The sequence below is a fragment of the Loxodonta africana genome, chromosome 3 (assembly GCF_030014295.1).
Source record: "Loxodonta africana isolate mLoxAfr1 chromosome 3, mLoxAfr1.hap2, whole genome shotgun sequence".
Classification (NCBI taxonomy): domain Eukaryota; kingdom Metazoa; phylum Chordata; class Mammalia; order Proboscidea; family Elephantidae; genus Loxodonta; species Loxodonta africana.
Window position 1 is genome coordinate 25574192 of NC_087344.1, and position 25580 is coordinate 25599771.

The 25580-nt window shown below is 40.8% G+C and overlaps 1 protein-coding gene across 1 annotated transcript in view; it reads left to right on the forward strand.

The window, feature by feature from the left end:
* Nucleotides 1-3452: 3452 nt before the first annotated feature.
* Nucleotides 3453-25580, forward strand: part of LOC111747604 (zinc finger protein 883-like) — an 85686-nt gene continuing 63558 nt past the window's right edge. Inside the window, exon 1 of the mRNA XM_023552380.2 lies at nt 3453-4121. The gene's annotated coding sequence lies outside the window, so the exon portion shown is untranslated. The remainder of the gene's footprint in view (nt 4122-25580) is intronic.

Consider the following 25580-nt stretch of genomic DNA (forward strand, 5'->3'; position numbering starts at 1 on the left):
GAAACAAATTTTAAACAAACAGCAAAAGATTCTGAAGTTTAAAGCAAATTTCCACCATCTTTTCTACTAACGACTCATTAAAATATAAAATCGTATGTTAAATATGTAAATCGTATGTAAAATGTAAAATCTAGACCATTTCCAGAGTGTTACAAAAATATTTATCAGGCCATTCTATTTCTTCCCTCAAGGGAGGCATCTCACTGCCAGTGCTCCCAGTTTCCTACCATTTTTTTAATCCCATGATGCTCCAGAATGGATGTTTTTAAGAGTTTGTCCTCATTGATGGCAACACCAAGTAATAACCCCAATCACAGGGCTAAAAATTCTTATGACATCAAACATGTTCTTAGTGCAAAACAGGAATTATAAATTTATGCCTACATTAAAAAATAAAGATATAGCACAGTACCAAAAAGCAAACCAAACTTGTTGCTGTCAAGTTGATTCCAACTCATAGAGACCTTATAGCTATAGGACAGAGTAGAACTGCCCCATATGGTTTCCAAGAAGCACCTGGTGGATTCAAACGGCTGACCTTTTGCTTAGCAGCTGTAGCTCTTAACCACTATGCCACCAGGGTTCATAAAAGTCGATCATAAATTTGACAGAATTGATGTGCAGAGATTTTTCTTTTGTCTATATACTTAATGTCTCATCAAGTATAAAAACCAAAATGTTAGACCACAAGTTTTTTTCTATGTTTGTGTAAGAAGCTGAATGGTTGGATACAACATGATATATATTTCTATTTTACTTTCTCTCCCTTCTACTCATCATACTTCGTTAATTTGATTTAAACACCAAAAGCAATGACATTCTGTAATGTCAGCTCTCAACTTAAAATATCTGCATTGGACTTTCTATCAACTGATTGGACAGGACAGACAAGTCATGTTGTCTATAAATGACACAAATTATGTGCTACTGTGACTTTTTTTAATCCTGAGAGTAGCTTTTCCAACAACCTCATGTCCTCCAAAAACAAACAAAAAAAACTTTTAACAAAACTGAAAAGTACAATGAATTACCCTCACAATGGTCTCCGGATGATAAATTATTCCATCTGTCCATTAGATGTAGCAGAAAATCCAAATTCATTTGCCTTGGCTATAAACCCTGGTGGCGTACTGGTCAAATGCAATGGCTGCTAATCAAAAAGTTGGCAGTTCAAATCCACCAGGCGCTCCTTGCAAACTATAAGGCAGTTCTACACTGTTCAATAGGGTAGCTATGAGTTGAAATTGACTCCAAGGCAATAGGATTTTTTTAATAATACTACTACTAATTTTTTTTTAATAGGAGTAGTAAGCACTTTAAATGTATAATCTCATTTTATCATCCCAGTAACCCAAAATTAGTGAAGAAGTTTTAGATTGCAATTAGTGAAAATACAGATCAGATATTTTATGAAAAAAAAAAAAAATTTGGCTCATATGCTTGCACATCTCTGGGCGAGCTGATTAAAAACATGGTTGTATCCAAGGGCTCAAGAGTGTCATCAGAACACTTTCTTTCTCTCTGCTCTACTTCCCTGTAAGTTGCTTCATCCTTAGACCATCCTCATGTTATTATGAGGTGAATGCCATCAACTCCATGCTTACGTCCTATCAAGGTAACAACCCTAGAGGGGTTTCCCCAACAACCTCAGTAAAAGTCTCAGAATGGATTCTGATTGGCCTTGTACAGGTTACATACTCACTGCTGAACCAATCACTGTGGCCAGGGTTCTCTTAGCACTAGGCCTACCCTTAGAGCTGTGAAGTGTGGTCAGCCTTACTTGAACTCTGTGGACCAAACTGAAGGAGCACCAACACCCCAAAGGATAATATCAATATTACCAAAAGGAGGAAGGAATGAATGAAAAGAACACCAGGAGATAATCTCATATACCCTATGGAGAAGATATTGTTATATCTCCAATTTCATATAAGAGGAAACTGAGGCTAAGGGAGGTGAAGTGACTTGATAAAAAACCTCATGGCTGGTACATGGCAGAGCTGGAATTTAGACTCTCAAGTTTGAACTTTGAGACACTGCACTATTCAGCCTTCTTGACAATAACAATCTTAGGTAATGGTGTATTATGACATCTGAGGCCCTCTTCACAGCCAACCTGCCCCAGTGCCCTTCATTGTAGTGAAAATTAGCAGGATGGCAAATATGTAATATGTCCTCCTTTCTGTAATCTTGATGAAAATTTAAAAACAAAGCCCTCCAGCAAACAAAACCCAAGAACTGATAAATTCTGTATTGGATTAATGGTTCATTTTTCCCAAGAGCATCTTCAACAACATATCCCATCGCGGTTGAGTCAATTCTGACTCATAGCAACCCTATAGCACACAGTAGAACTATCCCATAGGGTTTCTGAGGAGTGGCTGGTGAATTTGAACTGTGGACCCTCTGGATAGCAGCTGTAGCTCTTAACCACTGCACCACCGGCACCTAATTATGATATTAACCTGAAATAACACTTCCCAAGCATTTGAGAGTTCCTTAATTATGACTCTCTTATCCATGAATACATCCAAACATTTTGACCTCATTATATTTTTTCTTAGTTTTCTAGACTATTTTCTCACCAATCTCCTCCCACCTTCACAAGGATATGGAAGTCAGCAAGCATACAGAAGCCATGAACAATACTGTGAACCATCTTGACCTAGCTGGCATTTATTGAACACTCCACCTAAAAACAGAAGACACATTGTTTCTAGCCCCATTGTTTCTAAGTGCTCGTTAAATATTCAGGAAGATAAACTACATGCTGGGTTATAATACAAACTTTAACAGCAGAATAAAATGGAAGAGTAAATGAATAAGAAAATTTGTGAATACTCAGCCATTGGAATAAAACATAGTGTCAAAAAAAAAAATACTGCTAGGTGCAACAACCCATAAAATCTGACAGACATTATGTTGACTAGAGGAAGTCTGATACAATATACTTCATACAGTATTACTCTGATTAAATAAGTCCAAGAATGGGCAAATCTCATCTCTGGCCGAAACAGTCTGAACACTGGTTACTCCTGTCAATGGGAAAAGTATAGGAGGGAATCTTTTTGTGTGCTAGAAAATTTCCCTAGGTTGATCTCAGAGGAGGTTACATGAGTGTATATCCAGATGCAAAAATTCACCCCGTTGTACATTTAAGATTAGTACACCTTACACACGTTATGCACCACTTTATTACCTGTGTCAATGCGGAGAAAGTAAAAACTATAATTGTCGTTTTCAAAGTACTTCACCTTTTACCTACTGGCCCTCAGAACTACTGGTATCTTCCTGTCTCTCACCCTGGAAAAGTCCTCTCTGCAGGGTCCTCAGCACTTGGAAAGATCAAACTGGGTTTGCATAGTCTGTAACCTGCCCCTAGGGAAAGATACTTGATATGCAAGAGACAAGAAACCATGAGACAGAAGCCAAAGTAGAGACTTGAACAATTCTAAAGGTGGGGAAATATTTATGAAGAACAAAGAAATTATTTCTCTAAAGACCATGGTAAAATTTTTTCAAATGGCCAAATACGAAAATACCAACTTTCTCCGCTCCCCAAGGGTATCTTTGATTATTGAAATCCTGTTTCAGTTCATATACTCATTTAAGAAAACCTGGGCTTTTCTCTACAGAGGAAATAACAACAGCTGTGGTCAGATCCCAAATACAAGGGGGAGACACTGAGCCACAGAGTCACTACGTAGAAGCCTCTTTGTTCCTGCATGGAACCCCTCCCTGATGCACCGACGCCGGCCCAGAAACCGGAAGCGGAACTGTGCGTCCTCAGGTGGCCAGCGTCGTTTTGTCGCTCTCCTGCTTCGGTGTGAGGTAGTTTTTGACTCAGTCGCCAGTCGGCCTGAGGCAATACCAGACTACCCCGCAGGCTCCTGTCCCGGGGTCTAAGGGCGTTCCGCCCGCTCTCCGGGCACTCCTGGTCTCTCCGGCCTCCCAGAGCCTCGGAACTTCCTCTAGCCTGGGGAGCTGCTTCCGCTTTGCCGTCGCCGCCGCCGGCTGTTTCGCTTTGCTGCTTCCTCTCAAATCCCTGCCCATCGGGCAGCAGCTGCTTTGTAAACGGACGTGTACGTGAGGCGGACCTGTTTCTCTTGGTGCATTAACAGGTAAAATCGTGTGAATCCTCGTTAAGTAAATGTGTGGTTCTCAGACCAGCGGTGTCAACTTCACCCGGGTGTTTGAAAAATCCAGTCACGGGCCGCACGTTTGCCGAAGGCAGTCTAAGTGCCCTGCTCCCGCCCCGTCCCGTGTGCTGCTCACCGTGCTCCCCTTCGTTTTCTTTCTTCCTCTTTTTTTTCACAATCGAGATGCAGAGTCTTCTGTCTCATTTGCCATCTCTCACTAACGCGCGCCTTTGCGCGCGCCACATTGAGCTCCTTATCAGGCCTCAATCACACCATGCCCTGTATGTATATTTCCCATTTATTGAGCTGTTTCAGAAGGACTGGGCAATTTGCTAAGTACTTTATGTACTAAAGAGGCCTCGTGGCACAGTGGTTAACAGCTATGGCTGCTAACGAAAAAGTCGGCAGTTCCAATCCACCAGACACACTTTGGAAACCCTATGGGACTGGTCGACCCAAGTAAGACCTTGAATATATCCCACTTGAATTTAGGGACCATATCAAGAATAGGTTTGACACGTTGAACACTAAGGACAGAAGACCAGCGTGTTGTGGAATGACAGCAAGGACATCATACATGAAGAAAGCAAGAGGTCATTAAAAAGACAGGAAAGAAAGAAGCCATTAGCCTAGTTCTTTTTTTAGAATTGTATGTGAATTTTTTTTTTGCTTGTTCTTATGGAAGCAGTCCTTTTTTTTCTGTTAATATTAATAAAAAAGTGATCCAGATCCCATTACCTTAAAGTGTCTTTGTACACTGCAGTTTTTCAAATGTGATTTTATTTCTCTAGGTTAGTATAGCCTAAGATTGGCATTAAATCTATGAAGTACACATCTTCCTCTCTGTATCCCCATAATATCTAAATGTCCCTCTTTCACTCATATTCTCAGACCAAGAAACTAAGTTTCTTTCTTTCTTGTTTTAATAATGCCATTTCATGCTATCTATTCTTGTGTGTGGTAAAATATATATGACAAAACTTTTGTCTATTTCAACCATTTTTACATGTACAGTTCAGTAACATTTACTACTTTCCCCATGTCGTGCAGCCATCACCACTGTCAGTTCCCAAGTTTTTCATCACCCTTAGCAGAAACTCAGTGCCTCTTAACCATTAACTCTGCTCCTGCCTCACATTGCCTCTGGGAGCTGCTTGGTCTGTGTACATTTGCCTGTTCTAGGTCTTTCAGTTAAGCGCAATAGTGCAATATTTGTCCTTTTGTGTGTGACGTATTGTAGCATTTGTGAGAACTTTTCTTTTTTTGACTGAATAAAATTCCCTTTTGTTTATCCATGCATCTGTTGAGGGACATTTGAGTTTTTTCCACTTTTTGGCTATTACGAATAGTGCTGCAGTGAACATTGATGTAAAAATACCTGTTTGTGTCCCTGCTTTCAAGCCTTTTGGGTATATGCCGGTTGTTGTAAGGTGCTGTCGAGTCCATAATAGACTCATAACTCATAACTGTGCCATAAGTTTTTTGTGGGTGTGATCTTTACAGAAGCAAATTGCTGGGTCTTTCTCCCACAGAGCTTCCAGATGAGTTCAAATGGCCAGTCTTTCAGTGAGCTGCCGAGTGCTTAACCATTTGTGCCATCAGCACTCCTGTTGTTGTTAGGTGCCTTCGAGTTGGTTCCGACTCATAGCGACCCTATGCACAACAGAACGAAACGCTCCCCAGTCCTGAGCCATCCTTACAATCCTTGTTATGCTTGAGCTCGTTGTTGCAGCCACTGTGTCAATCCACCTTGTTGAGGGTCTTCCTCTTTTCCACTGACCCTGTACTCTGCCAAGCATAATGTCCTCCTCCAGGGACTGATCCTTCCTGACAACATGTCCAAAGTATGTAAGACGCAGTCTCACCATCCTTGCTTCTAAGGAGCATTCTGATTGTACTTCTTCTAAGACAGATTTGTTCGTTCTTTTGGCAAGCCATGGTATATTCAATATTCTTTGCCAGCACCACAATTCAAACGTGTTAGTTCTTCTTCGGTCTTCCTCATTCATTGTCCAGTTTTTACATGCATATGATGCGATTGAAAATGCCATGTCTTGGGTCAGGCGCACCTTAGTCTTCAGGGTGACATCTTTGCTCTTCAACACTTTAAAGAGGTCCTTTGCAGCAGATTTGCCCAATGCAATGTGTCTTTTGATTTCTTGACTGCTGCTTCCATGGCTGTTGATTGTGGATCCAAGTAAAATGAAATCCTTGACAACTTCAGTCTTTTCTCCATTTATCATGATGTTGCTCTTTGGTCCAGTTGTGAGGATTTTTGTTTTCTTTATGTTGAGGTGCAATCCATACTGAAGGCTGTCTTTGATCTTCATTAGTAAGTGCCTCAAGTCCTCTTCACTTTCTTCACTTTCAGCGAGCGAGGTTGTGTCATCTGCATAGTGCAGGTTGTTAATGAATCTTCCTCCAATCCTGATGCCCCATTCTTCTTCATATAGTCCAGCTTCTGGTAGTATTTGCTAAGCATACAGATTGAATAGGTGTGGTGAAGTAATACAACCCTGTCACACACCTTTCTTGAGTTTAAACCAATCAGCATGCCCTTGTTCTGTCCAAACAACTGCCCCTTAATCTATGTAAAGGTTCCTCATAAGCAGAATTAAGTGTTCTGGAATTCCCATTCTATCAGCACTCCTAGAAATGGAAATTTCTGGGTCGTAGGCTAATTGCACATTTAACTTTTTGAAGAACCGCCAAACTTATCCATCGAGGATGCACCATTTTCTTACAATCACACCAGCAATTTTTCCACATTCCCCTCAACTCTTGTTTTTTATTTTTTTGATAGTAGTCATCCTAGTAGGGATGAGGCAGTATCTCACGTGGTTTTTGTTTTTGTTTTTTAACTTTTATTGAGCTTCAAGTAAACGTTTACAAATCAAGTCAGACTGTCACATATAAGTTTATATACACCTTACTCCATACTCCCACTTGCTCTCCCCCTAATGAGTCAGCCCTTCCAGTCTCTCCTTTCGTGACAATTTTGCCAGCTTCCAACTCTCTCTGTCCTTCCATCCCCCCTCCAGACAGGAGATGCCAACACAGTCTCAAGTGTCCACCTGATACAAATAGCTCACTCTTCATCAGCATCTCTCTCCTACCCACTGTCCAGTCCCTTCCGTGTCTGTTGAGTTGTCTTTGGGAATGGTTCCTGTCCTGTGCCAACAGAAGGTTTGGGGACCATGACCGCCGGGATTCCTCTAGTCTCAGTCAGACCATTAAGTATGATCTTTTTATGAGAATTTGGGGTCTGCATCCCGCTGTTCTCCTGCTCCCTCAGGGGTTTTGTGTTGTGCTCCCTGTCAGGGCAGTCATCGGTTGTGGCCGGGCACCATCTAGCTCTTCTGGTCTCAGGATGATGTAAGTCTCTGGTTCATGTGGCCCTTTCTGTCTCTTGGGCTCTTAGTTATCGTGTGACCTTGGTGTTCTTCATTCTCCTTTGCTCCAGGTGGGTTGAGACCAATTGATGCTTCATAGATGGCCGCTTGTTAGCATTTAAGACCCCGGATGCCACATTTCAAAGTGGGATGCAGAATGTTTTCATAATAGTATTATTTTGCCAATTGACTTAGAAGTCCCCTTAAACCATGGTCCCCAAACCCCGCCCTTGCTCCGCTGACCTTTGAAGCATTCAGTTTATCCCGGAAACTTCTTTGCTTTTGCTCCATTCCAGTTGAGCTGACCTTCCATGTATTGAGTATTGTCCTTCCCTTCACCTAAAGTAGTTCTTATCTACTAACTAATCAGTAAAAAAACCCTCTCCCGCCCTCCCTCCCTCCCTCCCTCCCTCCCTCCCCCCCCTCCTCATAACCACAAAAGTATGTGTTCTTCTCAGTTTATACTATTTCTCAAGATCTTATAATAGTGGTGTTATACAATATTTGTCCTTTTGCCTCTGACTAATTTCACTCAGCATAATGCCTTCCAGGTTCCTCCATGTTATGAAATGTGTTCACAGATTCTTCACTGTTCTTTATCGATGCGTATTATTCCATTGTGTGAATATACCACAATTTATTTACCCATTCATCCGTTGATGGACACCTTGGTTGCTTCCAGCTTTTTGCTATTGTAAACAGAGCTGCAATAAACATGGGTGTGCATATATCTGTTTGTGTGAAGGCTCTTATTTCTCTAGGATATATTCCGAGGAGTGGGATTTCTGGGTTGTATGGTAGTTCTATTTCTAACTGTTTAAGATAACGCCAGATAGATTTCCAAAGTGGTTGTACCATTTTACATTCCCACCAGCAGTGTATAAGAGTTCCAATCTCTCTGTAGCCTCTCCAACATTTATTATTTTGTGTTTTTTGGATTAATGCCAGCCTTGTTGGAGTGAGATGGAATCTCATTGTAGTTTTAATTCGCATTTCTCCATCATAGTTTTAATTTGCATTTCTCTAATGGCTGATGATCGAGAGCATTTTCTCATGTATCTGTTAGCTGCCTGAATATCTTCTTTAGTGAAGTGCGTGTTCGTATCCTTTGCCCACTTCTTGATTGGGTTGTTTGTTTTTTTGTGGTTGAGTTTTGACAGAATCGTATAGATTTTAGAGATCAGGCGCTGGTCGGAGATGTCATAGCTGAAAATTCTTTCCCAATCTGTAGGTGGTCTTTTTACTCTTTTGGTGAAGTCTTTAGATGAGCGTAGGTGTTTGATTTTTAGGAGCTCCCAGTTATCTGGTTTCTCTTCGTCATTTTTGGTAATGTTTTGTATTCTGTTTATGCCTTGTATTAGGGCTCCTAATGTTGTCCCTGTCTTTTCTTCCATGATCTTTATCGTTTTAGCCTTTATGTTTAGGTCTTTGATCCATTTGGAGTTAGTTTTTGTGCATGGTGTGAGGTATGGGTCTTGTTTCATTTTTTTGCAAATGGATATCCAGTTATGCCAGGACCATTTGTTAAAAAGACTATCTTTTCCCCAATTAACTGACACTGGGCCTTTGTCAAATATCAGCTGCTCATATGTGGATGGATTTATATCTGGATTCTCAATTCTGTTCCATTGGTCTATGTGCCTGTTGTTGTACCAGTACCAGGCTGTTTTGACTACTTTGGCTGTATAATAGGTTCTGAAATCAGGTAGAGTGAGGCTTCCCACTTTCTTCTTCTTTTTCAGTAATGCTTTACTTATCCAAGGCTTCTTTCCCTTCCATATGAAGTTGGTGATTTGTTTCTCCATCACATTAAAAAATGACATTGGAATTTGGATCGGAAGTGCATTGTATGTATAGATGGCTTTTGGTAGAATAGACATTTTTACTATGTTAAGTCTTCCTATCCATGAGCAAGGTATGTTTTTCCACTTAAGTAGGTCCTTTTTAGTTTCTTGTAGTAGTACTTTGTAGTTTTCTTTGTATAGGTCTTTTACATCCTTGGTAAGATTTATTCCTAAGTATTTTATCTTCTTGGGGGCTACTGTGATTGGTATTGATTTGGTTATTTCCTCTTCGATGTTCTTTTTGTTGATGTAGAGGAATCCAAGTGATTTTTGTATGTTTATCTTATAACCTGAGACTCTGCCAAACTCTTCTATTAGTTTCAGTAGTTTTCTGGAGGATTGCTTAGGGTTTTCTGTGTATAAGATCATGTCATCTGCAAATAGAGATAATTTTACTTCCTCCTTGCCAATCCGGATGCCCTTCATTTCTTTGTCTAGCCTAATTGCTCTGGCTAGGACCTCTAGCACAATGTTGAATCTCACGTGGTTTTGATTTGCATTTCCCTAATGACTAATGGCATCAAGCATCTTTTCATGGGTTTATTGACCATTTGTATATCATTTTTTTGGAATAATGTTTAAGTTTTTTGTCCATTTTTGCAAAATGGTTTGATGGTCTGTATGTTGTTGAGTGGTAGCAGTTCTTTGTATATCCTATATACTAAACCCTTATGAGGTATATTGTTGTTGTTAGGTGCCGTCAGGTGTGTTCCAACTCATAGCGACCCTGTGTATCACAGAACGAAACACTGCCCGGTCCCGCGCCATGCTCACAATCGTTCTTATGCTTGAGCGCATTATCGCAGTCACTGTGTCAATCCGTCTCATTGAGGGTCTTCCTCTTTTTTGCTGACCCTACTTTACCAAGCATGATGTCTTTCACCAGGGGTTGATACCCCCTTACACCATGTCCAAAGTATGTAAGATGACATCTCACCATCCCTGCTTTCAAGGAGCATTGTGCTTGTACTTCCTCCAAGAAAGATTTGTTGATCCTTTAGGCAGTCCGTGGTATATTCAGTATTCTACACCAATTCCACAATTCAAAGGCATCAGTTCTTTTTATGTCTTCCTTATTCATTGTCCTGCTTTTGCATGCATATGATGCAATTGAAAGTACCATGGCTTGGGCCAGGTGCACCTTAGTAATCAAGGTGATGTCTTTGCTTTTAAACACTTTAAAGAGTTCTTATGCAACAGATTCGCCCATTGCAATGCATCTTTTGATTTCTTCACTGCTGCTTCCATGGGTGTTGATTGTGGAGCCAAGTAAAATGAAATCCTTGACAAGTTCAGTCTTATCCCATTTGTCATGATGTTACTTATTGGTCCAGGTTTTAGGGTATTTGTTTTTTTTCATGTTGAGTTGTAATCCATACTGAAGGCTATGGTATTTGGTCTTCATCAGTAAGTGCTTCAAGTTCTCTTCACTGTCAACAAGCAAGGTCACGTCATCTGCATAACTCAGGTTGCTAATGAGCCTTCCTCCAATCCTGCTGCCCTGATCTTCTTCATATAGTCCAGCTTCTCAGATTAATTGCTCAGCATACAGATTGATTAGGTGTGGTGAAGGACAAAACCCTGAAGCACACCTTTCCTGACTTTAAACTACTCAGTATCTCCTTGTTCTGTCCGAACAACTGCTTCTTGATCTGTGTACAGGATCCTCGTGAGCACAATTAAGTGTTCTGGAATTCCAATTCTTCACAATGTTGTCCATAATTTGTTATGATCCACATGATCGAATGCCTTTGCCTAGTCAGCAAAACACAGGTAAACATCTTTCTGGTATTCTCTGCTTTCATCCAGGATCCATCTGACATCAGCAATGACATCCCTGGTTCCACATCCTCTTCTTAATCTGGCCTGAATTTTTTACAGTTGCCTGTATATATACTGCTGCAATTTCTTTTGAATTATCTTCAGCAAAATGTTAGTTGCATGTGACATTAATGATATTTTCCGATAATTTCCACATTTGGTTGGATCACCTTTCTTGGGAATAGGCATAAATATGGATCTCTTCCAGTCCTTTGGCCAGGTAGCTGTTTTCCAAATTTTTTGACATAGAGAAGTAAGCACTTCCAGCGCTGCAACCATTTGTTGGACTATCTCAATTGATATTCTGTCAGTTCCTGGAGTCTTCGCTTTTGAAAATGCCTTCAGTGCAGCTAGGATTTTCTCCTTCAGTAGCATCGGTTCCTGATCATACGATACCTCTTGAAATGGTTCAGTGTCGACCAGTTCTTTGTGGTATAATGACTCTGTGTATTCCTTCCATCTTCTTTTCTTGTTTCGTGTGTCATTTAATATTTTCCCCATAGAATCATTCTCTATTACATGAAAAAAAAAAAATTACATGAGACTTGAATTTTTTCTTCAGTTCTTTCAGCTGGAGAAATGCTGAGCATGTTCTTCCAATTTGGTTTTCTAGCTCCTGCTCTTTGCACCTGTCATGTCCTCTCGAGCAGCCCTTTGAAATCTTCTGTAAAGTTCTTTTAAATCATCATGTCTCCCTTTTGGTTTAGTTGTTCAACGTTCAAGAGAAAGTTTCAGAGTCTATTTTGACATCGATTTTGGTCTTTTTTTTCTTTCCTGTCTTTTTTGCTTTCTTCATGTATGATGTCCTGGATGTCATTCTACAACTCGTCTGGCCATTAGTGTTCAACGCATCAAATCTATTCTTGAGATGGTCTCTAAATTCAGGTGGGATATTCTCAAGGTCGCACTTTGGCTCTCGTCGACTTGTAACTTTCGTCAGTTTCATCTTGAACTTGCATATGAGCAATTGATGGTCTCTTCCGTAGTTGGCCTCTGGCTGATGATATTGAGCTTTTCCGTCTTCTCTTTCCACAGATAGAGTTGATTTGATTCCTGTGTATTCCAGCTGGCAAGGCCCAAGTGTATAGTCGGTGTTTATGTTGGTTAAACATGGTGTTTACAATGAAGAAGTTGTTGGTCTTGCAAAATTCTATCGTGCGATCTCTAGCTTCATTTTTATCACCAAGGCCATATTATCCAACTACCAATTCTTTTTTCCAAAATTTGCATTCCAATCACCAGTAATTATCAATGCATTCTGATTGCATATTTGATTAATTACAGACTGCAGAAGCTGGTAAAAGTCTTCAATTTCCTCATCTTTGGCCTTAGTGGTTCCTGCATAAATTTGAATAATAGTCACATTAACTGGTCTTTCTTCTAGGCATATGGATATTATCCTATCACTGACAGCGTTGTACCTCAGGATAGATCTTAAAATGTTTTTTTGTTTTAATAATTTTTAGTGTGCTTTAAGTGAAAGTTTACAAATCAAGTCAGTCTCTCACACAAAAACCCATGTACACCTTTCTTGTTGTTGTTAGGTGCCATTGAGTTGGTTCCGAACTCATAGCGACCCTATGCACAACAGAACGAAACACTGCCCGGTCCTGAGCCATCCTTACAATCGTTGCTGTGCTTGAGCTCATTGTTGCAGCCACTGTGTCAGTCCACCTCGTTGAGGGTCTTCCTCTTTTCCACTGACCCTGTACTCTGCCAAGCATGATGTCCTTCTCCAGGGACTGATCCCTCCTGACAACATGTCCAAAGTATGTAAGACACAGTCTCGCCATCCTTATTCTAAGGGGCATTCTGGTTGTACTTCTTCTAAGAAAGATTTGTTCCTTCTTTGGCAGTCCATGGTATAATCAATATTCTTCACCAACACCACAATTCAAAGGCGTCAACTCTTCTTTGGTCTTCCTCATTCATTGTCCAGCTTTCACATGCATATAATGTGATTGAAAATACCATGGCTTGGGTCAGGTGCACCTTAGTCTTCAGGGTGACATCTTTGCTCTTCAACACTTTGAAGAGGTCCTTTGCAGCAGATTTGCCCAATTCAGTGCGTCTTTTGATTTCTTGACTGCTGCTTCCATGGCTGTTGATTGTGGATCCAAGTAAAATGAAATCCTTGACAACTTCAGTCTCTTCTCCATTTATCATGATGTTGCTCATAGGTCCAGTTGTGAGGATTTTTGTTTTCTTTATGCTGAGGTGTAATCTATACTGAAGGCTGTGGTCTTTGATCTTCATTAGTAAGTGGTTCAAGTCCTCTTCACTTTCAGCAAGCAAGGTTGTGTCATCTGCATAATGCAGGTTGTTAATGAGTCTTCCTCCAATCCTGATGCCCCGTTGCTCGTATAGTCCAGCTTCTCGTATTATTTCTTCAGCATACTGATTAAATAGGTATGGTGAAATACAATCCTGCCGCACACCCTTCCCAACTCTATCAGCATCCCCTTGTTCTGTCCAAACAACCGCCTCTTGATCTATGTAAAGGCTCCTCATGAGCACAATTAATTGTTCTGGAATTCCCATTCTTCGGAGTGTTATCCATAGTTTGTTATGATCCACACAGTCAAATGCCTTTGCATAATCGATAAAACACAGGTAAACATCCTCCTAGTATTCCGTGCTTTCAGCCAGGATCCATCTGACATCAGCAATGATATCTCTGGTTCCATGTCCTCTTCTGAAACCAGCCTGAATTTATGGCAGTTTCCTGTCCATGTACTGCTGCAGCCGTTTTTGTATGATCTTCAGCAGAATTTTTCTTGGGTGTGATATTAATGATATTGTTCTATAATTTCCACATTCGGTTGAATCACCTTCCTTGGGAATAGGCATAAATGTGGATCTTCCAATCAGTTGGCCAGGAAACTGTCTTCCATATTTCTCGTCATAGACAAGTGAGCACCTCCTGTGCTGCATCTGTTTGTTGAAACATCTCAATTGATAATTCCATCAATTCCTGGAGCCTTGATTTCCGCCAGTGCCTTCAGAGCAGCTTGGACTTCTTCCTTCGGTACCATCGGTTCCTGATCATATGCCACCTCTTGAAATGGTTGAATATCGACTAATTCTTTTTGATATAATGACTCTGTGTTCCTTCCATCTTCTTTTGATGCTTTCTGCATCATTTAATATTTTCCCCCATGGAATCCTTCACTATTGCAACTTGAGGCTTGAATTTTTTCTTCAGTTCTTTCAGCTTGAGAAACGCCGAGCATGTTCTTCCCTTTTGATTTTCCATCTCCAGCTCTTTACACGTCAGTATAATACTCTATTTTGTCTTCTCGAGAGGCACTGTGTAATCTTCCGTTCAGTTTTTTTTAACTTCACGAATTCTTCCTTTTGCTTTAGCTGCTCGACATTCAAGAGCAAGTTTCAGAGTCTCCTCTGACATCCGCCTTGGTCTTTTCTTTCTTTCCTGTCTTTTCAGTGACCTCTTGCTTTCTTCATGGATGATGTCCTTGATGTCATTCCACAACTCGTCTGGTCTTCGGTCACTAGTGTTCAGTGCGTGAAATCTATTCTTGAGATGGTCTCTAAATTCAGGTGAGATATATTAAAGGTCATATTTTGGCGCTCGTGGACTTGCTCTGATTTTCTTCAGTTTCAGCTTGAATTTGCACTAGAGCAATTGAAGGTCTGTTGCACAGTCGGCCCCTGGCCTTGTTTTGACTGATGATATTGAGCTTTTCCATCGTCTCTTTCCACATATGTGGTCAATTTGATTTCTGTGTGTTCCATCTGGCGAGGTCCCTGTGTATAGTCGCCGATTATGTTGGTGAAGGAAGGTATTTGCAATGACGAAGTTGTTGGTCTTGCAAAATTCCATCATTCGATATCTGGCATTGTTTCTGTCACCAAGGCCATATTTTCCAACTACTGATCCTTCTTCGATTCCAACTTTCGCATTCAAATCGCCAGTGATTATCAATGCATCTTAATTGCATGTTCAATCAATTTCAGACTGCAGCATCTGATAAAAACCTTCTGTTTCTTCATCTTTGGCCCTACTGGTTGGTGCGTAAATTTGAGTAATAGTCATATTAACTGGACTTCCTTGTACGCGTATGGATATTATCCTATCACTGACAGCATTGTACTTCAGGATAGATCCTGAAACGTTCTTTTTGACGATGAATGCAACACCATTCCTCTTTGAGTTGTCATTCCCAGCATAGCAGACTATATGATTGTCCCATTCAAAATGGCCAGTACCAGTCCATTTCACCGCACTAATGTCTAGGATATCGATGTTTGTGTGTTCCATTTCATTTTTGATGATTTCCAATTTTCCTAGATTCATACTTCGTGCATTCCAGCTTCCGATTATTAATGGATGTTAGCAGCTGTTTCTTCTCATTTTCAGTTGTGCCACATCAGCAAATGAAGGTCACAAAAGCTTTAGTTCATCCAAGTCATTAAGGTCAACTCTACTTTGAGGAGGCAGCTCTTCCCCAGTCATCTTTGAGTGCCTTCCAACCTGGGGGGCTCATCTTCCAGCATTATATCAGACAATGTTCTGCGGCTATTCATAAGGTTTCCACTGGCTAATCCTTTTCAGAAGTAGACTGCCGGGTCCTTCTTCCCAGTCTGTCTTAGTCTGGAAGCTCAGCTGAAGCCTGTCCTCCATAGGTTACCCTGCTGGTGTCTGAATAGCAGTGGTATAGCTTCCAGCATCACGGCAACACACAAGCGCCCACAGTATGACAAACTGACAGACACGTGGGGGTACACCTTGCTACACACTCCCAATTACTCTACCCCTAATGAGACAGCCCGCTGTCTGCCTCCACTCTCTCTTTGTGTGTCCATTTTGTCAGCTTCTGACCCCCTCCACCCTCTCATCTTCCCTCCAGGCAGGAGATGTCAACATCGTCTCAAGTGTACACCTGATCCAAGAAGAGTTGGCTTTGGGAATGGTTCCCGTCCTGGTGCAACAGAAGGTCTGGGGGCCATGACGATCAGGGTCCTTCTAGTCTCAGTCAGAGCATTAAGTGTGGTCTTATGATAATTTGGGGTCTGCGTCCCACTGCTGTCCTGCTCCCTCAGGGGTTCTCTGTTGTGTTCCCTGTTAGGGCAGTCATCGGTTGTAGCCGGGCACCATCTAGTTCTTCTGGTCTCAGGATTATGTAGTCTCTGGTTTATGTGGCCCTTTCTGTCTCTTGGGCTCGAAATCACCTTGTGTCCTTGGTGTTCTTCATTCTCCTTTGATCCAGGTGGGTTGAGATCAATTGATGTGTCTTATATGGCTGCTTGCTAGCGTTTAAGACCCTAGACACCACTCTTCAAACTGGGATGCAGAATATTTTCTTAATAGATTTTATTATGCCAGTTGACTTATATGTCCCCGGAAACCATGGTCCCCAGACCCCTGCCCCTGCTACGCTGGCCTTCGAAGCATTCATTCAGGAGACTTCTTTGCTTTTGTATTAGTCCAATTGTGCTGACCTCCCCTGTATTGTGTGCTGTCTTTCCCTTCACCTAAAATAGTTCTTATCTACTATCTAATTAGTGAACGCCCCTCTCCCACCGTTCCTCCCTCTCCCGTCTCATAACCACAAAAGAATGTTTTCTTCTCAGTGTAAATTATTTCTCAAGTTCTTATTATAGTGGTCTTGTAGAATATTTGTCCTTTCTTAAAAGACTAATTTCACTCAGCATAATGCCTTCCAGGTTCCTCCACGTTATGAAATGTTTCACAGATTCCTCATTGTTCTTTATCGATTCATAGTATTCCACTATGTGAATATACCATAATTTATTTATCCATTCATCCGTTGATCAGGACCTTGGTCGCTTCCACTTTTTGATATTGTAAACAGTACTGTAATAAACATGGGTGTGCATATATTTGTTCATGTAAAGGCTCTTATTTCTCTAGGGTATATTCCTAGGAGTGGGATTGCTGGATCGTATGGTAGTTCTATTTCTAACTTTTTAAGGAAGCACCAAATCGATTTCCAAAGTGGTTGTACCATTCTACATTCCCACCAGCAGTGTGTAAGTGTTCCAGTCTCTCCATAGCCTCTCCAGCATTTATTATTTTGTGTTATTTGGATTAATGCCAGCCTTGTTGGAGTGAGATGAAATCTCATTGTAGTTTTGATCTGCATTTCCCTAATGGCTAATGATCGTGAACATTTCCTCATGTATCTGTTAGCTACATGAATGTCTTCTTTAGTGAAGTGTCTATGTATATCTTTTGCCCATTTTTGAATTGGGTTATTTGTCTTTTTGTAGTTGAGTTTTTGCAGTATCGTATAGATTTTAGAGATCAGGTGCTGATCAGAAATGTCATAGCTAAAAACTTTTTCCCAGTCTGTAGGTAGTCTTTTTACTCTTTTGATGAAGTCTTTGGATGAGCATAGGTGTTTGAGTTTTAGGAGCTCCCAGTCATCTGGTTTTTCTTCTCCATTCTTTATAATGTTTTTTATACTGCTTATGCCATGTATTAGGGTTCCTAATGTTGTCCCTATTTTTTCTTCCATGATCTTTATCGTTTTAGATTTTATATTTAGGTCTTTGATCCATTTTGAGTTAATTTTTGTACATGGAGTGAGGTATGGGTCTTGTTTCATTGTTTTGCAAATGGATTTCCAGTTATGCCAGCACCATTTGTTAAAAAGACTCTCTTTTCCCCGTGTAACTGTTTTGGGGCCTTTCTCAAATATCAACTGCTCATATGTGGATGGATTTATTTTTGGATTCTCAATTCTGTTCCTTTGGTCCATGTATCTGTTGTGTACCAGTACCAGGCTGTTTTGACTACTGTGGCGGTATAATACATCCTAAAATCAGGTAAAGTAAGGCCTCCCACTTTGTTCTTCTTTTTCAGTAATGCCTTATTTATCCGGGGCCTCTTTCCCTTCCATATGAAATTGGTGATTTTTTTCTTCATCTCATTAAAGAATGTCCTTGGATTTGGATTGGAATTGCATTAAATGTATAGATCGCTTTTGGTAGAAGAGACATTTTTATAATGTTAAGTCTTCCTATCCCCGAGCAAGATATGTTCTTCCACTTATGTAAGTCTTTTTTGGTTTCTTGCAGAAGCGTACTGTAGTTTTCTCTGTATAAGTCTTTTACATCTCTGGTAAGATTTATTCCTAAGTATTTTATCTTTTTGGGGTCTACTGTAAATGGCATTGATTTGGTGATTTCCTCTTTGATGTTCTTTTTGTTGGTGTAGAGGAATCAAACTGATTTTTGCATGTTTGTCTTGTATCCTGATACTCTGCTGAACTCTTCTATTAGTTTCAGTAGTTTTCCGGAGGATTCCTTAGGGTTTTTGGGTTAGTTCTACCTTGTCAATCTGATGCCCTTTCTTTCTTTATCTAGCCTAATTGCTCTGGCTAGGACTTCTAGCACAATGTTGAATATGACTGATGATAAAGGGAATCCTTGTCTGGTTCCCGATCTCAATGGGAATGTTTTCAGGCTCTCTCCATTTAGGGTGATGTTGGCTGTTGGCTTTGTGTAAATGCCCTTTATGACGTGGAGGAATTTTCCTTCTATTTCTATTTTGCTGAGAGTTTTTATCATGAATAAGTGTTGAACTTTGTCAAATGCCTTTTCTGCATCAATTGATAAAATCATGATTCTCGTCTTTTGTTTTATTTATGTGGTGGATTACATTAATTGTTTTTCTAATGCTGAACCATCGATGCATCGATGCATACCTGGTATGAATCCCACTTGGTCATGGTGAATTATTTTTTGGGTATGTTGTTGAATTATATTGGCTACAATTTTGTTGAGGATTTTTGCATCTACATTCATGAGGGATATAGGTCCAAAATTTTCTTTTCTTGTGGTAACTTTACCTGGTTTTGGTATCAGGGATATGGTGGCTTCATAGAATGAGTTTGGTAATATTCCATCCTTTTCTATGCTCTGAAATAAATACCTTTAGTAGTAGTGGTGTTAACTCTTTCGTGAAAGTTTGGTAGAACTCTGCAGTGAAGCGGTCCGGACCAGGGTTTTTTTTTTAATCATTTTTATTGAGCTTTAAGTGACCATTTACAAATTAAGTCAGTCTGTCACATATAAGCTTATATACACCTTACTCCGTACTCTCATTTACTCTCCCCCTAATAAGTCAGCCCTTCCAGTCTCTCCTTTCCTGACAATTTTGCCAGTTTCTAACCCTCTCTATCCTCCGATCTCCCCTGCAGACCGGAGATGCTAACAAAGTCTCAAGTGTCCACCTGATACAAGTAGCTCACTCTTCATCAGCATCTCTCTCCTACCCGTTGTGCAGTCCCTTCCATGTCTGATGAGTTGTCTTCAGGAACGATTCCTGTCCTGGGCCAACAGAAGGTTTGGGGACCGTTACCGTCGGGATTCCTCTAGTCTCAGTCAAATATCAGCTGCTCATATGTGGATGGATTTATATCTGGGTTCTCAGTTCTGTTCCATTGGTCTATGTGCCTGTTGTTGTGCCAGTACCAGGCTGTTTTCACTACTGTGGCTGTATAATATGTTTAAAAAAAAAAAAAAAATCTGTTATGTAATATGTTCTAAAATCAGGTAGAGTGAGGCCTCCCACTTTCTTCTTCTTTTTCAGTAATGCTGTACTTATCTGGTGCTTCTTTCCCTTCCATATGAAGTTGGTGATTTGTTTCTCCATCACATTAAAAGAATCATATCAGATTATTACGAAAAATTGTACTCTAACAAATTTGTTTTGTTTTTGTATACCTCAATGGGTTCCTTGAGTGAGCTTGTTTGGTTATTTTCGCCTTTGGAGCTCCGGGGTCCTGTCCCCATCTGGCTAGATCTGTTATCATGTATATCAGTCTAGGAGTCCATTCAGTTTTCTTGTATGAATTCAGCTCAGTTTTCTAGGTAGCTGATATCAAGTGTGTGGTACAGGCTCTGTCCTACAGTCTTCGAGGGGCAGGGGTGATTGGCGTATATACCATTATCTGATTGCAGCAGGGGGTCACACTTTGAGCAAGGCAGAGGGCTGAGAACTGGCCCCCAAGTGTCTCTGAGGAAAATGCGTCTCTGTTCCCTAGGGCGTGCAGGTGGGTGGGTTCTGCAGAGGGACTGTGGGCACCCAAAGTTTTTGGTTTTAAGGACGGGGAGGTACCAGCTATCTTTGTACCACTGTCGTGGGTGGCTGGGTTACCTGAGTGTAGCTACTAGTCTTTAGGTCCCTGTTGTGGGTAGGTGAGGACCTTGTTCAAAGCAATGTCAAACATCAAACAGCAAAGCAATGTCAAACATCAAACACCCACCTCTCCACCGCACAGCTGAATTGGTTGGAGTTTGCCAACAAGTGCCTATTCTTCCGAAATAGGCCCACAGAGGTCCATGCAGAAGGGAAAGACGCTCAAGGTCCATGGACGGTTTATGCCTGGACAGGAGCCGCTTGTGTCCTGAGCTCCCCCAATTAAGGGAGCTAGCAAATTATCTTTTCCTCCATTTGCAAATTTTTTCCTTCCCAGTGTCCGGGAGAATGGCTCCAGGTGCTCACTAGGGTGTATCTCACGCCCAGGGATTCAGCCGCTGAAGCCGGCTTGCGGGTGTGGGAGTCGCTGTGAAATATACGCAAGTACTTAGCTTTTGCTGAAGGCACCGTTCTCCTCAGGTTCTGGAGGTGCGAGTGGGCTGTGTGGCTGGCTGCTTCTGCCCGAGGAATCTGCGGCCCAACGCTAGTTCCAGCCTGCCGCCACCGTCGCCACTCCGGGAATGGTGCCTGAGGGCTCCCCATGATTCTTGTCCGGTAACTTCTCTCCACTGCTGAACAGCCTCTTCCTCCCCCTTTCCCTCAGTGCGTTGTCTAAGCTTCCCTTTGATGCTCAAGGCTCCCAGCTTGTCACAAATATACTCGTTTGATTTGTTTTTTCAGGTCTTTGTTTTAAAGAGGGCTCGAGGGAAGCGTCTGTCTATTCCGCCATCTTGGCTCTGCCTCCTTAAAATGTTCTTTTTGATGATGAATGCAATGCCGTTCCTCTTCAAGATGTCATTCCAAGCATAGTAGACCATATGATTGTCTGATTCAAAATGGCCAATACCATTCCATTTCAGTTCAGTAATGCCTAGGATGTTGATGTTTATGCGTTCCATTTGCATTTGATGATGTCCAGTTTTCCTGGATACATGTATCTTACATTCCCGGTTCTGATTATCAAAGGATATTTGTAGCTGTTTCTTGTAATATTGGGTCATGCCTCATCAGCAAATGACATTCCCAAAAGCTTGACTCCATCCTGGTCATTAAGGTCAGCTCTACCTTGAGGAGGCATCACTTCCCCAGTTGTCTTTTGAATGCCTTCCAGGTTTCCAGTAGAATATCAGACAGTATTCTGTAATTGTTAATAAGGTTTTCACTGGCTAATTCTTTTCAGAAGTAGACTGCTGTATCTTTGTTCCTAGTCTGGAAGTTCATCTGAATCTTGTCTTCCATGGTTGACCCTGCTGGTACCCAAAAACAGGTAGCATAGTTTTCAGCATCTCAGCAACACACAAGCCCCCACAGTATGACAAACTGACAGACATGTGGGGCTTATAAGGTGCATAGTTCCCCAATACACTCAAACCTGCGAAAGCCACAACTCGTGTAAGGCAGAAACCTGTTAGAGATGGAAAACTCAAATATTTTCCTCTAAAACAAGCAATAGAAAAGTTGTGAGACTGCACGTTTTGAAAGGCAGAAATCTTCGAGACTGGTAAAAACAAGGCAGTCCTGCTGAGTTCCAGTTCTCACAGGTTTCATCGTATTTTCTCTTGTTCTTATCTTTAAAAGTTGTAGTAATATTGCATGTGTCCAAAAGTTTAAAAATGCGTAGAGTAGAAATGATCATTAAACAGCACTTGTAATCTCAAAATCTATAGAAAGATGTGATGCTTTTTTTTTTTGTCCTTTCTTTCCCTAGAGATAGATATTCGAAAAGTACTCCCTTTTTTGGACTAGAGTTCTTGCAGACATGACTGGTAATGTAGTCACTTCATGCCAAATTCAGACCTTCATTCAAAACTACTGAATTTTCCTACTTCAGAGTCTAGGAATTGCCCCTCAGATTACACCATGATATCAACTTACATTTCCTAAAGGCCTTATACATGCCAAAACTGTGCTCTTCTTTGCTTCAGATTGAAGCTTTGGAGGTAGAAATGGAGCCTATTTCAGAGGTTCCTGTTTCAGTCTTTGTGTCCAGGAAGACAGCCAACAGGTTGAGATATGGGCTCTTGGGTACCAATGGACTTAGAGACCAAACCCTTCCCATAGTCCACCTGGGGCACTAAGGAGTGTGGCTCTGAAATCTAAAATGCCGAAGACAGAGCTTTTAAAATCTCACCTGAACAAATCAGCTTTTCACCTAGCTTTCGCAACCAGTAAGTGGTATCAGCATGCATTGACTAGTGGAAATGGTCCACACTAGTCTGTGAGATACCTACCTTATGAAAGCAGCCTCTGAACTTTCCAGTTTTTCTCTTGTCACAAGAAGGTATAATGTCCATCCAGCAGCAAGAGGCATATTTCACAAATGTAAACCAAGTAAGCTGTCAATCCCTTTATTTTAGAATAATTAAAAAAAAAATAAATCAATGTATTTATTTTAGAATAAAATTCATATATTTTATGATGGCCAAGAAGATCCTATATGTTCAGGCTTAAGTATTGCTTCTGGCGTAAATTTGTAACAACCTCACGTTACATAAGTTCTTGACATGTTTTTAAGAAACTTTTTCAATGATGTCAGGATTTTCTCTGCTTTTCAGACGTTGCGTCAAGTATTTCTTATTAGAGGGAAAACATTTTAACCATAGGAATTTGATAATTTTTATATTTCAGGTCTCATTTCAAATGTCACCTCCTCCGAGAGTACCCCTCCTGTCCGTTCAGCTACTCCCACTCATTTCTACTTAAATATCATCGTAGATTTCAGAATGAGGTAAATCCAATTTCGGTTGACATTAACCTAAATCATAGAAACACAAGCAAATTGAATTTAATGTTACCTTTGCTTTTTTTTTTTTTAAATAATTTTTATTGTGCTTTAAGTGAAAGTTTACAAATCAAGTCAGTCTGTCACATATAAACTTATATACACCTTACTACATACTCCCATTTACTCTCCCCCTAATGAGTCAGCCCGCTCCCTCCCTCCAGTCTCTCCATTCGTGACAATTTTGCCAGTTTCTAACTCTCTCTGCCCTCCTGTCTCCCCTCCAGACAGGAGATGCCAACACAGTCTCAAGTGTCCACCTGACACAAGTAGCTCACTCTTCATCAGCATCTCTCCCCAACACATTGTCCAGTCCCTTCCATATCTGATGAGTTGTTTTCGGGAGTGGTTCCTGTCCTGGGCCAACAGAAGGTTTGGGGATCATGACCGCCAGGATTCTTCTAGTCTCAGTCAGAGCATTAAGTCTGGTCTTTTTATGAAAATTTGTTATCTGCATCCCACAGTTCTCCTGCTCCCTCAGGGGTTCTGTGTTGTGCTCCCTGTCAGGGCAGTCATCGGTTGTGGCCAGGCATCATCTAGTTCTTCTGGTCTCAGGATGATGTAAGTCTCTAGTTCATGAGGCCCTTTCTGTCTCTTGGGCTCATAGTTATTGTGTGACCTCGGTGATCTTCATTCTCCTTTGATCCAGGTGGGTTGAGACCAATTGATGCATCTTAGATGGCCCCTTGTTAGCATTTAAGACCCCAGACGCCACACTTGAAAGTGGGATGCAGGATGTTTTCATAATAGAATTTATTTTGCCACTTGACTTAGAAGTCCCGCCCTTGCTCCGCTGACCTTCAAAGCATTCAGTTTATCCCAGAAACTTCTTTGCTTTTGGTCCAGTCCAGCTGAGCTGACCTTCCCTGTATTGAATATTGTCCTTCTCTTCACCTAAAGTAGTTCTTATCTACTAACTAATCAGTAAATAACCCTCTCCCACCCTCCCTCCCTCCCCCCTCTCGAAACCACAAAAGAATGTGTTCTTCTCAGTTTATACTATTTCTCAAGATCTTATAATAGTGGTCTTATACAATATTTGTCCTTTTGCATCTGACTAATTTCACTCAGCATAATGCCTTCCAGGTTCCTCCATGTTATGAAACGTTTCACAGATTCATCAGTGTTCTTCATCGATGCGTAGTATTCCATTGTGTGAATATACCATAATTTATTTAACCATGCATCCGTTGATGGACACCTTGGTTGCTTCCAGCTTTTTGCTGTTTTAAATAGGGCTGCAATAAACGTGGGTTTGCATATATCTGTTGGTGTAAAGGCTCTTATTCTCTAGGCTATATTCCAAGGAGTGGGATTTCTGGGTTGTATGGTTAAAAAAAAAAAAAAAATTTTTTTTTTTTTATGGTTCTAACTTTTTAAGATAACGCCAGATAGATTTCCAAAGTGGTTATACCATTTTACATTCCCACCAGCAGTGTATAAGAGTTCCAATCTCTCCGCAGCCTCTCCAACATTTATTATTTTGTGTTTTTTGGATTAATGCCAGCCTTGTTGGAGTGAGATGGAATCTCATTGTAGTTTTAATTTGCATTTCTCTAATGGCTGATGATCGAGAGCATTTTCTCATGTATCTATCTGTTAGCTGCCTGAATATTTTCTTTAGTGAAGTGCGTGTTCATATCCTTTGCCCACTTTTTGATTGGGTTGTTTGTCTTTTTGTGGTTGAGTTTTAACAGAATCATATAGATTTTAGAGATCAGGCGCTGCTTGGAGATGTCATAGCTGAAAATTTTTTCCCAATCTGTAGGTGGTCTTTTTACTCTTTTGGTGAAGTCTTTAGATGAGCATAGGTGTTTGATTTTTAGGAGCTCCCAGTTATCTGGTTTCTCTTCGTCATTTTTGGTAATGTTTTGTATTCTGCTTATGCCTTGTATTAGGGCTCCTAATGTTGTCCCTATTTTTTCTTCCATGATCTTTATCGTTTTAGTCTTTATGTTTAGGTCTTTGATCCACTTGGAGTTAGTTTTTGTGCATGGTGTGAGGTATGGGTCCTTTTTCATTTTTTTGCAAATGGATATCCAGTTATGCCAGGACCATTTGTTAAAAAGACTGCCTTTTCCCCAATTAACTGACACTGGGCCCTTGTCAAATATCAGCTGCCCATATGCGGATGGATTTATATCTGGGTTCTCAATTCTGTTCCATTGGTCTTTGTGCCTGTGATTGTACCAGTACCGGGCTGTTTTGACTACTGTGGCTGTATAATATGTTCTAAAATCAGGTAGAGTGAGGCCTCCCACTTTATTCTTCTTTTTCAGTAATGCGTTACTTATCCAGGGCTTCTTTCCCTTCCATATGAAGTTGGTGATTTGTTTCTCCATCACATTAAAAAATGTCATTGGAATTTGGATCAGAAGTGCATTGTATGTATAGATGGCTTTGGGTAGAATA